Source organism: Artemia sp. Qi Xiang Cuo, chromosome 2 (genome assembly GCF_049724085.1).
Source record: "Artemia sp. Qi Xiang Cuo chromosome 2, ASM4972408v1, whole genome shotgun sequence".
NCBI classification, from domain to species: domain Eukaryota; kingdom Metazoa; phylum Arthropoda; class Branchiopoda; order Anostraca; family Artemiidae; genus Artemia; species Artemia sp. Qi Xiang Cuo.
This window is the reverse complement of record NC_142795.1, coordinates 7,066,502-7,082,345: the sequence shown is the minus strand read 5'-3', so window position 1 is coordinate 7,082,345 and position 15,844 is coordinate 7,066,502. Positions and strand designations below refer to the sequence as shown.

At 34.0% G+C, this 15,844-nt stretch overlaps 2 protein-coding genes across 3 annotated transcripts in view; both read left to right on the top strand.

Moving 5' to 3' along the window:
• Positions 1 to 15,844, top strand: part of LOC148954853 (pyrimidodiazepine synthase-like) — a 317,734-nt gene that overhangs the window by 188,882 nt on the left and 113,008 nt on the right. The window lies entirely within an intron of this gene.
• Positions 4,908 to 15,844, top strand: part of CkIIbeta (casein kinase II subunit beta) — a 40,638-nt gene continuing 29,701 nt past the window's right edge. Inside the window, exon 1 of the mRNA XM_089098921.1 lies at positions 4,908 to 5,091. The gene's annotated coding sequence lies outside the window, so the exon portion shown is untranslated. The remainder of the gene's footprint in view (positions 5,092 to 15,844) is intronic.

The following is a 15,844-nucleotide window of genomic DNA, read 5'->3' as shown; positions in this document are numbered from 1 at the left end:
GGTAACTATCCCCCCTCTCACGCCCACCATTTCCCAAAACACATCCAATTAAAATTTTCAGATAGCCATTTTGTTCAACGTAGTAGAAATTACGTCTTCTGGAAATTACGTCTTTTAGAATGACACCCCCCCCCCCCCCAGTACTCGGGGCAAGATTGTAAGTTATGCTTTGGGTGCATATAAGATTTTTATTGAAAGTTTTGTCGTAGAAACTTCAAAAGGGCTCATTTGATTGGAAATTGAAAGGGCTAGGGCCATTTTTAATAGTTGAAAGTGATTGGAGAGTGACTACCGCCCCTCTCACGCCCACAATTTCCCCAAACACATCCAATAAAAATTTTGAGATAGCCATTTTGTTTAACGTAGTTAAAAGTTCTGGAAATTAGGTAGAGAATGACAACCACCCTAACAGACCTTAGGGTAAGGGTTGTAATTTATGCTCTGGAGGCATGTAAAGGGCTTATAGAAAGCGTTGTCGTATCAAAAAGGGCTAATTCGATTGGGAATCAAAAGGCCTTGTGCCCTTTTTAATAGTCGAAAGTGATTGGAAGACTTGACATTTTTATAGTAAAGATGGATTTGGGTATAATTTATTATTTTTTGTTGTTGTTGTTGTTTAGACCTTGGCACTTCGTATCGAAGGAGTTGTCGTGGGAACTTCGAAAAGGGCTCATTCGATTGAAAATAGAAAGGGCTGATGCCCTTTTTAATAGTTGAAAGTGACTGGAGGGCAACTAATCCCCCTTCCACACCCACCCTCCCACGCCCACCCTCTCAATTGCCCATTATGTTTAGAAACTAAATGTTGCCTTAAGATTAAATCAAAGTGCACTGTGATAATGCTAAGTCCCAATAAGACATCTCCGCAGTGTCACAAGAACGACTGAGGGTATTATGTTCAAACCTTTGGGGTTACTTCTGTTCTTAAAATTTAACCAAATCAAAACAGCGTAAGTTTATCCAAGCTATCAAAGAAAGTAAACAGATATTTTTGCGAATGGTATCAAGTTTTCTATTTCAGGTCAACTAGAGGAGGTATGAAACTAAATTAAACAGTACTATTTGTGTCCAGATTTTTAAAGGGGTGTATGTTGTTAAAAATTGCTGAAAATTTTTCTCCATCATACAAATAACAGGTCAAACTATAAAGTCTTAAAAAACGAAAAGATTTAAAGTATTATTTTCTTTTTCCCTAAAAAGACTATGTCTATAAACGAACAGAAATTAATGGAAAAAACTTTTTCCACAAAATAAGTTTTTCAGAGAAAAGTAAAGAATTCCAATAAACAAAAAATGAGCAAAAATTAAATAAAACAATTTACCAAGCGTGAAACTACCACAAATCAGCATCGATAAATAAATGAAACCCAAAACGAACAGAAATTACAATAAATAGCCGAGTCAAACTCAAAACGAGCAGAAATTAACATAAGTTGGGCGCAAAACCGCTATGCCAACCCAAGGCCAGAACAAAATTTGCACTTTACTGAAAAAATACAATTTTCCATTGTCAGTTTAATATACATTTACTGATATTTAGTAATCAAAATGTTAATATTATTTGATTTATTAAAGTTATAAAAGTAAAAACATGGAAAAAGTTTTCGTGGAAAAAGTTTTTTTAATTAATTACTATTAAAGAATAAATGAAACCAAAAACGAACAGAAATTAAAAAAACAATCATAGCAAAAAAACATGCAACAAGTAGTAAAGTAAATGAATAAATAAATCTTAATGCTTGAATTGAATTTGCAAATCAAGCTTAAGACAAAAAAATATGCTGCTATTGAGGTATAAATGGAACCAAATACGAACAGAAATTAAGTAAGAAATAATTGCAAACAAACATACAATAGATACTAATATAAATAAATAAATAGATCTTAGAACGATTGAAACTTAAATTGAATATGCAAATCGAGCTTGAAACGAACAAAATCACTACAAACAAGAGTTTAGGTATCGCCTCCATCTCTTACTGTATAAGTCTAAAAGCTACTGCGTCATTGGCGCTTTACTGAAAACTACATGTGTCTTGAACAATCTTGGAAAGTATAAACAAAATCAAATTGAATATTAGATATATAATTATATCAATTGTTGAAAGATCCATCAGCTCAAAATTTTATTTCACTTTAATTTAATATTCCTTTTCAATGCTGTAAGAACTGGAAAAGTAATTATTTGTAATATAATTCGTTTTCAGTGAAGCTCCAATGACGCAGTAAGCTATATGTTTTTACAGTTAAAGAAGGGGGCAGTATTCAAACTCTTGTTTGTAGAGGAACTATATTCGTCTTGAACAATCTTAGAAAGAACCAATAAATTAAACTGAATATTTGAGGTATAATGATATTTATTGCTGAAAGCTCATCAATTCAAAATTTTACTGTAATTTTAATGTTTATTTTCAATATCAAGTACAAAAGAAAATATTTGCAATACAATTCGTTTCAGTAAAGCGCCAATGACGCAGTAGCTTTTAGACAATTATAGTGAGAGATGGAGGTGATACCCAAACTCTGGTTTGTAGTTATTTTTGTTTGTTTTAAGCTTGATTTGCATATTCAATTTAAGTTACACTCGTTTTAAGATTTATTTATATTTAAAATATCTGTTGTATGTTTGTTCGGATTGATTGTTTAATTGAGTTGAATTTGTTTTACACCCATCATAAACACAGAGATTGATGGAATAACAGCAGAAAAGAGAAAACAAAAACATACACCTAGTGGTACAGACAAAGCAAATACACATACACATTAATCAAGATGACGAGAGTAGAGGTAGCCAAAGATGGCTGCTACCCTCCAACTTAGCACAATACTTGTCAAGCAATTGATTAACTGCAGAAATGGATTAAATGCTCAGTTACTGCGTATTGCCGGATCAGGTACAAATTACTCGTTCTCAGTGGAACTTGCAGCAGAAACTTCAAATATATGAAGAAAATTCTACGGATTTTGAATTTATCTTCTTTACGCAGAAGTTTCCAAAATGATGTTATATATAATATATTTGGCAGCGCGACAGCATCATAAATTCTAGCCAGTAAAAACCTATTAAGATTAAGTATTTAATATTTAGCTTGATTTGCATATTCAATTTAAGCATTAATTGCTTTTAAGATTTATTTAGTCATTTATTTTATTACTTTGTTTTATTTTTTTTGCTATAATTGTTTATTTAATTCCTGTTCGTTTTGGGTTATATTTATTTTTTTAAGTAGTAATTTCTGGTCATTTTGAGTTTGAATTTTAACAGGTATTTGAATCTGCTGATCTTAAGTTTAAAATGGTCTTAACATTTCTTTAAAAAACTTAATTTTCGGAAAGTTTTTTTTTAATTAATATCGTGGTTACAGCCCCTTTGCTTATTTTTCAAGCCAATAGATTTTCATCGTTATTTGAGCCAAGGGACAGTAAGTTTCTTATATAGGGATTTCAGACAAGGTGGTTCTAATACCAGACTTCTTGTTTTGATCTGACACTATTTTTAGGAGTTACGGACTTTTGTATTTTTAGTATTGGACGTGATAGTCTCTTACTAGGTTGCTAGCTACCTCTGCAAACCAGATTATTTTATCGAAAGATAGGCGTATGTTGTATCATCTTGTATGAAATTATTTATTTAAATACTTTAGTAACTATTGGCTATAGTTCGTTGTTTAATATAACTCTTATTAGTTTTCTGACTAGTTGATGCTACTACAGTGTTATAGAAAAATGTAGTTTTTTGTTAAAAATTGATTCTATTTTTAAAATTATTTTTATTAGTTAAGAAAGGTTTTCAAATACATTAATTTCCTTTCAAATGAGAATTTAAACAGTTATCTATGATTCTCCAGTGCCCAGCTAACTGTGGAGAAGAAAACAATAACAAAAAGAAAAAGAGATGTCGTCAATGCAGAATATTGTGCTTGCAGTCAATTTTCTTGTTTTTCAAGCCAATGGATTTTCCTCGTTATTCAAGCCAAGGAGCTGTAAGTTTCCTTCATAGGGGTTTCGGACAAGGGAATTTTAACAGTGCATCTTGTGTTTCGATCTGACTTCGTTTTTAGGAGTCATCGGCTATTTTGTTTTCCACTATGGGACGTGATTGTCTCTTACTAGGTTGGTAGCTACTGCTGCACCCCGGATTGTGACATCAATCTTGTACATGAAAACAAAGTTTCCCATAAAAAATTGATTCTATTTGATTTCTTTTTTCAATTACAAAAGGTTTTTAAATAAATCAATTTTTTTTAGCCATTAAACAGCTCTCTACGATGTTCTAGTGCAAAGCTGTCTGGGGAGGAAAAGAAAAGAAAATAAAAGAAAAAGATGCCATATATGCATCTAAAGAAGAAGAAGATATGCAGAATACTGTATTTTAAGCAACTTGTCTTGTTTTTCAAGCCAATAGATTTTCCTCGTTACTCAAGCCAAGCGACGGTAAGTTTCCTATATAGGGGGTTCGGACAAATGTCTAATAGTGCACTTCTTGTTTTAACCTGACACTATCTTCAGGAATTATGGGCAATTAAGTTTCTTAGTATTAGACGTGATCGTTTCTCACTAGGTTGCTAGCTACCGCTGCAACCCGGATAACTTCTTCCTTTAATTTTGTGAAACGAAAGTATTTTCAAATTTCACTTATTCTCTTAAGTCTAATTCTGATAAGGTTCCCGTATTTTTTTTTTTTAATTTATCAATGTTATCCAAACAGCAAAAACTTTGATCATGTTTTTAGACTAATAAACAACCAAGGCAGATTTGGTTACTGTTACAGCTTTCCTACACGAAAAAGCTCTATATCTAATTTCTGCTCGGAAAATTAAGCTACAGAGGAAGAAAAGAAAGTCGATGTTGTGTTTAGATGGCGAAGAACAATTTTGTAGATGGCATTTTAATATTAATGCTTTTGCACATGGATTTATTTATTATCTAGATTATTTAGAACCAATTTATTGAATATTCCCTGAATTCAGACAGTGGGAATAGTTCAAATTGCTTTCGATTTAGTCAGGGTTTCCCTGATTACGACAAATTTAGGACAAAATTAATTTTCAAATACACAAGATCAAACCAATAGGATAAAAATAATATAAGGTAGGAACAAGTTTGATTTTGGCTCACTAGGCTTAGGATAGGGTAAGATACCCTGTTTTGGATAGATTATCACCCATCAAATAGTTTAGTTAGTGGCAAATCTTTATTACACTATCAGAGAAAATTGATGGTTTTGCCACTGTATTATTTTTAAATTTTCTTAAGGCTATGTGATTAACTTGAATTAGCCTAGGCCTAGTCCTTTTGTAACTATGGCCTAGGGTAATAACCGGTAAAATTCTAATTTAGCTACTTTTGGCCATCTTGGAATGGGTTTAGGTTAGGAAAATGAAACTTTCAGGTATGGGTCTACAGGCCAAAGAATGTCCTGGGAAGGTATTTTGAAGTACCTAACTCCACTCCTTCTCCCTCTAGAGGGTCCTGAAATTTGCCTACATGATAGGTCTAGCCTATACCCATTGAAATTTTGACAAAACAACATTTTACCTTATTTTTCAGTTATCAGTTTCTTTCTCTCTGGCTTTAGCTCTGAAAATTCAATTTTAGTTATTTGAGCAGAATTTTAAGCCATATCAATATTTTAATTCCAAAATTTAGGAAAAGTATTTGCATATCTTTAAAACCTTATAGCCTAAATTGAGATTGAGCAAAGTTGTGAAGCTGAAAACAATTTTGTTATGCTTCATTTAAGCAGTAGATCTATTTTGCAAGGTTTTACTTCTATAACTCACAGAGTTTTAAAGGTCATCAAAGGTCAGGACCCTCTAGAGGGAGAAGGAGTGGACCCGGGACATACTTTTGCCTGTAGACTCATCCCTGAAAGTTTCGTTTTCTTAACCTAACCCCTTTCTAAGAGAGTCAAAAGTAGCTAAAGTAGAATTTTACCAATAACCTATATTGATAAGGACAAATGTTAAGAATACATTTTTTACTGTATAATGTGCACAATAGGCTAATCATAACACATTTTGACTACAGCTCCACTATGCTTTACCCCCCTCCCCCCCAAGTATTGACTTGTACCAAAAATTTCTTCCTTAAATATATTCATTAGGCTTTTAGTTTTGGACAAAATGTAGGCTATATAGCCTAGGCTAGAGTAAAAGACCTCTTTTTGGGAAGACCACTTTTCTTTGGCATTCCAGAAAAATAGCAAGGGTTTTTGGACCCTTGCAAGGGTGATTAGCTTTAAATATGGTCATGACCTTTAACAATCTGCGTGTTATAAAAGTGAAACCTTGCAAAATGAATCTTCTGCTTAAATGAAGTACAACAAAATTGTTTTCAGCTCCACAACTTTGCTCAATCCCAATCTATAAGGTTTTAAAGATATGCAAATACAGTAAAATTATACCTTAAATTGCACTAGCCAGCAATAAGGACAAATCCTGTAGATGGCGGTCAATGATGATGGTGGCTCAGCTCATTGGGGCGCATCCCAAACTGTGCGCCATGGCTTGCTGCACCAATCTCTGTCAACAGCTGACTTGAAGGCTTCAGTATTAGGGGACATGACTGCATTCTGGCTAAGGGAATTCCATAAGCCAACCACACAGTTGGAGAAAAAATTGTTTTGCAGCCTGGTATTAGCACGTTTCCAGTAGAGCTTTAGGGGGTGCCCTCTTGTTCTTGACAAACTATCTAACTGGAATAAGTCAGGGATGATATCGTGGTTGCAGATCAATTTGAATGTCATCAATACATCTCCTCGCTTACGTCGGTATGTGAAAGATGGTATTTTGAGCCTCTGGAGTCTGGTAGAATATGGCAAATTTTGAAAACCCCTTATGCATTTTGTTGCTCTCCACTGCACCGATTCCAGAATCGATTCTTTAGCTACTTTTGGCTATCATTTAAATGGGTTATGTTAGGAAAATGAAAATTTCAGGGATGGGTCTACAGGCTAAAGTATGTCCTGGGAAGGTATTTTGAAGTACCTTCCTTCACCCTTTCTCCCTCTAGAGGGTCCTGACCTTTAAAAATCTGTGTGTTATCAAAGTGAAACCTTGTAAAATAGATCTTCTGCTTAAATGAAGCGCAAAAAAATTGTTTTCAGCTTCACAATTTTGCTTACTCCCAATTTGTAAGGTTTTAAAGATATGGAAATACATTTCCTAAATTTAAAAAAAAAAGTTGTCAGTTTCTTTTTCTCTGGCTTTAGCTCTGAAAGTGCAATTTCAGTTATTTGAGCATAATTTTAAGCCATAATCAATGTTTTATTTCCAAAACTTAGGAAATGTATTTGCATATCTTTAAAACCTTATAAATTGGATTGACCAAAGTTGTGAGGATGAAAACAATTTTTTTGTTCTTTTTTTAAAGCAGAAGATCTATTTTGCAAGGTTTCACTTCTATAACTCACAGATTTTTAAAGGTCATCAAAGGAGGACCCTCTAGAGGGTGAAGGAGTAGAGGTAGGTACTTCAAAATACCTTCCTGGGACACACTTTAGCCTGTAGACCCATCCTTGAAAGTTCCATTTTCCTACCCTAACCCCTTTCCAAGATAGTCAAAAGTAGCTAAAGTAGAATTTAACCCAGTTATTTCCAATTTGAGGGCTATGGAATCTGCAAGTTCTTACTTTTCTAGCTAAGATGAGTCCAGTAGTTCTGTGTTTAACTTTGGTGGCAAACTAGTGATTCTTCAGTTAAGTCACCCAAGTTCTGCTTTTGCATAAGGAATGAAACAAGTCTTTGTCTCTGCACATTGTCCAACTCTTTGAGGCAATTTTGCCTTTGAGGCAAGGGTATCAAACTACAGGATGATGCAATGTGAGGGCAGTAACAAGAACTCGGCTTCTTTGTCAAATTTTTACCAATAATCTGTCAGCATAAATTAAAAATTATAAAGGTCTATGTTTTGCCAAGCAATTGAAAAGAAAAAATTATACTTAATATTTGTGATTTATAGATTAAATATCAAAAAATAAAAGTTACCTTTCTAGAACTAGTAGAAAATCAGCTTTTTATTGATATGTGAATAAAACTGAAACACTAAAATGATATATATATATCAAAATAGGATAATTGGTATTTCCAAAAAGAGGTCCTTGTAGGTATGTCAATAAACTAATAATTTCAAATGTTTGATCTTAAACAATTTTAATAATAACCATATTGATGTAGGGGAGAGAGGGGTGAAACAGTACATTTTGAGGATTTTGACCCCTAAAAAGCATATTTCTAAAGATACAAACTTCCTTTTTACATGAATAGATAGCTCAATTATTCACTTTTCTTGGTGATTTTTTTCAATGACATCCATCAAGTCATTTCTTGGTGAGACCCAAAAATGTATGACCTCTTCAAGTGTCCAAAGTCACCTCAACCAGGGGGTGACTTTGGACACACATGGGGCATATCCAGACATTAATTAATTAATGCTTGTAATTATTGATTCAGATATTATTAACATTTAATTCAGATAATATACAAGTTAAATATAACATTAAATTTATTTTTTGGGAAATTGGGCCAAATACAACAGCTTTGGCTGTTTGCCCAGTTCCTCCTACTGATACTGGTGTGGGAAGCTTCATAATAATGTCTTGAAAGTCAGTTTCTGCACAATCTCAACATTCAGGGAAGATGAACTTCCCACCTGACTTGCACAGGTAGTTTGTTTTTGCTACTCTGCCCCTGTATTTCTTCAATTTCACCAACATAGTAAACAGCAGAGTTTTGCTTCTTTCCAACCATAAACCTCACAAGCTCAAAATTTCCACAAGATAATTCTTCATCTGTCTCAAACTCACTGATACTTCCACAATGTAAAGACTCGTCATCTGACTTGTCATTGAGCTGTATATCTATGTCTGAAATGCTGTCTCTAGTTTTGTCAGCAATGAGTGAAACCTTTGACTTTTTCTTTTTCTTAGCAAGCCTTAGCTCAGTCTCTGCTTCTAGTGCTCTTTTTTCTGGTGTTTCTGTCAGAATTCTACTTTTGCCTTTTTTACAATTTCTGCACAGACCCACTTGCATTTTTGCCTGTGGATATGGTCTGATGCTTTCAGGAGTTACTGCTGCAGGCAAGTTTGACTGCTGCTGACCCATCATGACAGGAGATGAATCACAAAATAAACCAGGGTGAGGGTCATCTATATTGGAAGTTTCTGGGGCATTCTGTTCAGCTGGATCTGGGTGGTTTGTCACCTCAGCTGGCAGAAAATCGACTTCTGTGAACACATTTGGATTTACAGGCCAAATTCCTGCCTTCTCAAAACCAGCAGTGATGTTTTGAGGATTCAGCTTTTCCAGAATGAGATGCTTGCACAATTTTGCTATTTCATTTATCAAAATTCTCTGGCCTGGATTGAATTGCATCAACTTGTCAAACGACTCCCAGATTACATGCTTAAATGGTGCATACACTGAAACATCAAGGGGTTGGAGATGATGGGAGCAATGGGGAGGAAAGGTTAGGAGGTGGATGCTGTTATCTTTACACAAGGAAACTAATTCTACTGAAATATGACTTTCATGATTGTCAAACAAGAGTAAAACAGGGTCTTTTTTGCTGGGTTTGGCCTCTTTTAGAAAGTGTTCCCTGGAACAAAGGAAATTGTCCAAAGTCATCCATCCACTGCAATGGGCTAAGCCAATGCATCCTGGTGGTCCATCTCAATACATCCTTTCTGGAGCTTTGACTCTTGGAAAAACAAACACTGGTGGAATTGTCTGACCAATTGCAGATACAAAGCATAGCATTGTGGTATTTTACCCTCTTTCTGCTGACACATTCTGTGCCACCTGTTTTGCTCCCCTTTTAGCAATCACCTTTGGGGCCTGAACAACTGTGGGTACTCCTGTTTCATTGCAGTTCCAAATTCAACCAGGAGGAAAATGATACTTGCAATATAACCCCTGAAGATTTCTAAAGAAGACACTAATTACAATGGAATTAAAGCCAACAGCACAAACTTGGCTTGTATTTTCAGGTTTTTGGATGGACAAACTGGCGTTCTGCTTGATCAAACCTCTTAGCCAATCCACTCCTGCTCTCTCATCTCAGTTTCCAGCTTGATGGGAATTTTATCTTCAATGTTATTGCCCATTGGTAGGCTAACTTTCTTGTTGCATAGGGAGTCAGCCTATGGTTAAGCAGTGAGCATTTTTTGAGGTATGCAGCAAGCTCTTTCTCTTGTTTGGAAGTAAAAACAAACTTAGTGCTCTCTTGAACTATGTCATTGTCGAGATTGCTACCACTAGCACCACTCTGCTCAAGATGTTGCATTTTTGCCTTGTATTGTTTCACAGCATCCACAAGGTACTCTTCTTCAGGGAAAATTCTTCTGTGGTTGCTCGGAAAGACAACTTCCCATGTATAAATTGAATAACAGCACGCCTGACTAATTCTGGATCAGGAGGACCACTCCCCTTTTGAATGTAGTTGTGAACCATCTGTAAAAGAAAATGATAAACATCAGAACCTCAAGAGAACAAGATGGAAATTAACACAGGTCAATCCATGCTTTGAGGTGTGCTTTGAGGCATAGAATGGAAAGATGCCTGCAGGCAGTGTAATGTTTAGTTTAACATTATAATACAAGACATTAAACAAAAAAAAATTTAAAAAAACCACATCAAACATTTGTTTATGTTCATTTTTGTTATGTTTCTACAAGTTGGACAAACATTTCAGGGGGTTTCAAACCCTCTACCCCCCTGGATACAGCCTTAGCCTCTACTGTTTACCTTTTTGATATAAGTAGGCATTGAATAAATGTTTATTGTTCAACATAATAGTAAATCATTTAATAATAAGTATTATTTTTAAATATGATGGGTGAAAATGAATTGAACTGATCTATGTAGCTGTGAAGGTGAACTGTAAATCTAAGCTTATATAAATGTCACATGACTCCTTTTGAATTATCTCTGTCTAATTATAAGTTCAAATCACATATATTATAAAACTAAACATCATAATATATAAGACAATAATCCATTGAATGTATACAATTCAGAGTATGTATTTTAAACAAGGAGCAGTGGGGGGAGGGTAAGGTTTATTGGTACACCAGTTAGAAATTATTGAAGAATATTTGATTAAGATTAGCTTGAATATTTTTGTCATAAACAGTTACATGCTGAGACCATTTTAAACGTATAGACAGTCAAAAGTACATCTTAATTTTGGATAGAAATTAAAGGTTAAGCTTAGTCAAATCATAGAAAATGCTGTCCAATCTTGAACACAGGATCTTAAAGTTGGAACAAAGTATCTAAATAATAGGCGGACTTAATCTTGGACAACTTTGATTCAAGACAAAGATTGTTACACAGAGTAGTTGTGTTTAAATAGGCTAGGCTGTAAGGCAATGGGTAACTTTTGTCTAAGTATAAATGTTGAAAACAAAGTTTGATAGTCAAAACAAATTACTTCAGTTTCTCTATAACACAACAGGAATACAATCAATTTTACCATTATTCTGCTTTCAGCTACATATAGTTCCATTTTCCAACTTATGAAAGACTTCCGTCAGTACAGGGCGAAACCGGACACCATGAAAAGTGTCCGGAATTGCCCCCAAAAAAGTGTCTGGAGTTACCCTATCTTGATACCATTTTGATTTTTTTTTTTTTTTTTTTTTTTTTTTTTTTTTTTTTGTAGATAATAGCCTGATATTTACTGATGAAAAATTCCATGCAAATAGCAGGGGTATACCTTGTCTGATCCTGCTAACTCATGGCTCAAGAGCTACAATAACTTAGAAATATTTGACAAAGACTACATGTGTCAGGATTTCCAGCAAGCATATAAAAACCTCATTATCTCTTTTCTTGGTTGTCTCTTTTCTCCAAAATTTAAAACTTGCACCAAATGTGCATTACATGAAGGGCATCTAGCGGAAATTTTTTGAAAGGATTGGCTCAAAAACTTTAGACAACAGGTCAAACGTGTGGAGTCGCCCCAGTGCGGTCTCGCCCCTACGGCTTAGATTTTTAGCTTTTCTCTGATATATACAATTCTTCTCAATTTCTTTTTGGTTACGAGATGTGAGGGTTTTAGTTTTACATAATTTTTCTCAATTGGATTCTGTTTTTTTTTTTTTTTTTTTTTACCCTAGTCAAGATCAGCTGATGTTTAGAACTGTCTCAGGCTTAGACCTAGTTAGAATTGGCTGAATACAATCTAGGAAAGATTTTCTTTAGCCTATTATGTTAGGCTAGGAAAATGAAACTTTCAAAGATTGAACTATAGACTTCAGTTTGTCCTGGGTAAGTATTTTGAAGTACCTAACTCCACTCCTTCTCCCTCTTGAGGGTACTGGCCTTTGATGACCTTTAAAAACATGTGTTCCATAAAAGTGAAGCCTTGCAAAATAGATCTTGTTCTTAAATGAAGTACAAGAAAATTATGTTCAGCTTCACAAATTTGCTCAATCCCAATTTATGAAGTTTCAAAGATCTCCAAATACATCTCATAAACTTAGAAAGTAAAACCATTGTTGTCTTAAAATTCTACTGAAATAAAAGGGATTACATTCTCAAGACTAAAACCAGAGAAAAAGAAACCAAAAACTGGAAACTAAGGTAAAATTATGGTAGGTTTACACCTATTGAATTTAAAAATATGCCTGTCAAGTTGGCAAATTATAAGACTTGGAAATTAGAAGAGGCTTAACATAGAAGTTTGATAATACCATTGCTGTGTATGGTTTTGGCCCTGGATTCTTTGCAGAAAGTTTCATTTTCCTAACAGTTTCCTTACAAATTTTAAGCCATAACAATTTTTTTTTCTAATTTTAGGAAATATTATTGTGGATCTTTGAAACCTCATAAATTGAGCAAAGTTGTGAAACTGGAAACACTTTTCTTGTACTTCCTTTAAGCACAAGATCTATTTTGCTTGGTTTCACTTTTATAACACAAAGATTTTTAAAGGTCAGTACCCTCTAGAGAGAGAAAGAGTTACTGGTAGGTACTTCAAAATACCTTCCCATGACATACTTAAGTCTCCAGATCAATCGCTGAAAGTTTCATTTTCCCATTTTTGACATGTTAAACACTTTCATCTTCATTTTGGATTTTGATTACTTCAGATAATTTAGCAATGCCCTTTGCTTTAGCTGCCTGAATTGGTTGTCCAGGTTGTTGATTTTTTCCCATTGTAAATTTAATATGTCCAGGCTCTTGGTCCAATCACACTTGATAGTTCAGGTGATTCCAAAGAACCATCATTTGTAATAATTGCAAATTTTGCTTTTTAGGCCTTCCTACTAACATTATACAACTGGTTATGTTCACTGGTTTCATTCCATGTAGCATGTTGCTTTTATCTAACAAAAACACAAACTAATTTAAAAATTCTCAGGTATTTTTCATGTTTGAACTAGGCCTAAAACATTAGGCACCATAAATATTTTTGCAATTTACATTATATCTTTAGCAATTCCATTATGCTCCACCAGATTTTTTTTTTCTTTTAGAATAACAACATTTTTAGATGTGTTTTTTTTTTAACTTTGAAGTTTTTTCAATGACTATGAAATGAAAATAGTATAACATGGTGCTCCATGTCAACTAAGCTCGAAACTTTGGTTTTCTTTTTTTAAGATTTTTGAAATGTTGTGATTCCTTGTCAAAAATATATACAATTATTTTTGCAATTACCAGTTTCTTGCTCTTTAAGCACTTTAATGTGAACTTTTCCATTCATCCATTCATGAAAATCTTTCATGAAAATCAATTTTTCCAAACAAGTGTGACAAGATCATTGCAATACTAATGTATATAAAAATGATGTCACTCGCATAATTTTATTTCTAAAATTAAGGCTTTTAATGAGTTTTCTCAAACTTCTGACCTATCTTGGTCATTTTTAGGCCAGAATATCCTAGGATGCCAATTTTTCTGAAAAAAATATGGAGCCATTTTTGAGAAAAAAAAGCACATAAATACATTCACAATTATATTATATTATATATATATATATATATATATATATATATATATATATATATATATATATATATATATATATATATATATATATATATATATATATATATAACAATTTCTTATGATGAATGTCCAAAATTTAGTTACTGTCAACATGAATGTTCAAAAATTCCTTTATTTCTGCTTTAATTCAATTAGCTTTGCGTGTCAGCTTTTTCAGTCTTATGCAACCTTAGTGATCAAGTGCTGGTGGATGAATGGTTGCTTCCCAGTCAGGTTCATGCCCTCAAGGACCACTCTGCATCCAGCCTTTGTTTGAAAATTTCAAGAGATTCCAGTAACTTCATCTTCAGATAGATTATTCCAACTTTTGACAATTCTTGAGGAATAGTTTTGATTGTTGACTATTGATAGGGTAGATTACTTAACAAGTTTCAGCCAAATGACCTCTTGTTCTTGAATTAGGACCAAAAGTAGGAATGAGTATGGAGAGTCTAGTTGAGAACACAATTTCATGGTCCAAAACGGAAAAAAGTGCATATTTAGACCATAGTTTTTCAGTTGCCCTAGGAGCAGTCTGGGAGAGATGAATCTCCCCTTCCGCTTTTTGGGATGGTTTGCTATATGGAAATTGGTGGGGCATTCATTTGTATGTAGCCTATAAATAACTTTCAAGAAGAAAAGAGAAAATTTTGAATCAAAATCAACTTGGTGGAAGCAATGAAAAACTTGAGAGCCATGGATAATTCGATCCATAGCAGGGATTTCTCTTCAAGCTTTGACTGTATTTTGCTTAATTGCATGTTGCTAGTGACAAACTTTGTCAAAAGCTTTAGAAAGGTCAAGCACAATTATGCCAGCAGGCACATCAGTATCAAGTAACTTACTGATGTGTTCATATGATTCAAGAAGATTGGTATCAACAGATCTTCCAGAACAAGAGCCATGCTGTGAGCTCTGCAAGAGATTATATGTTTCAAGATGTCTAATAACTGCAGAATTGACTATTCTAAAGATTATCTAGCACCATGTAACCTAGAAAGTCTCTGGGTAGAGTTGAGTTAATCCACAACTACCTGATACTCAGAGGGCTAGCTCTAACTGGCCAGAAAGAAACAGAACTATTCTTTTTTAGCCTTGAAATCTAAGGTTATATCTAATAACTAATTTATCCTAACTATAAACCTTCTCGCTAAGACAAACCTCTCAACCTTGTACCTAGCAACACACTGAGGGGGCAAATTGTTATCAAACTCTTAATGTGTTTATCTGTCCTTTACTAAAAAGAAAATGAATCTGCTAAACTGTTTTTTCAGGGGGTTGCCAAGATATGCTGGCTCAACTCCTAAGGCAATATTCAGGCGGATTGGATAAGAGTAAACTTATAATATGGGCAGAGTAAATCCCAACAACTGGCAATTGCTGTAGAAATATATAAGTAATTGAGGTAGTTATAATTACCTGTAGTACTAGTTATCCAGTTATTTGTAATGCAACCCCAAGGCACACTAGTACTTTGTTTTTGAAAAGGGAATTCAAAAAAGAGAAAAACTGGTGCCATGAGATGTTCTGAATGTGTGGCATTGGGACAAGTAAAGCTGCAGTATAATTAGGTATGTCTGACTATTGATCATCCAACCATTTCATAGGGGTGCCTCTAAGAAAGTTGCTGTCCTAAGCTGTAGCTTGGCTTATATACCTGAAACATAAATGCTGCACTAATGAGGAGCTAAGCACCTTTTTTGCTATTGAAGGATTTGCCCCTTTCCTAACCTTTTTTCATTTTAGAATTTGGTCAAGTCTTTTATGAAAATAATGCAGTTCAAAATGTTTTCATTTGCTGTTTTAATAAGTATATAGGTTATTTTTCTTCAACAGGTACACAATCA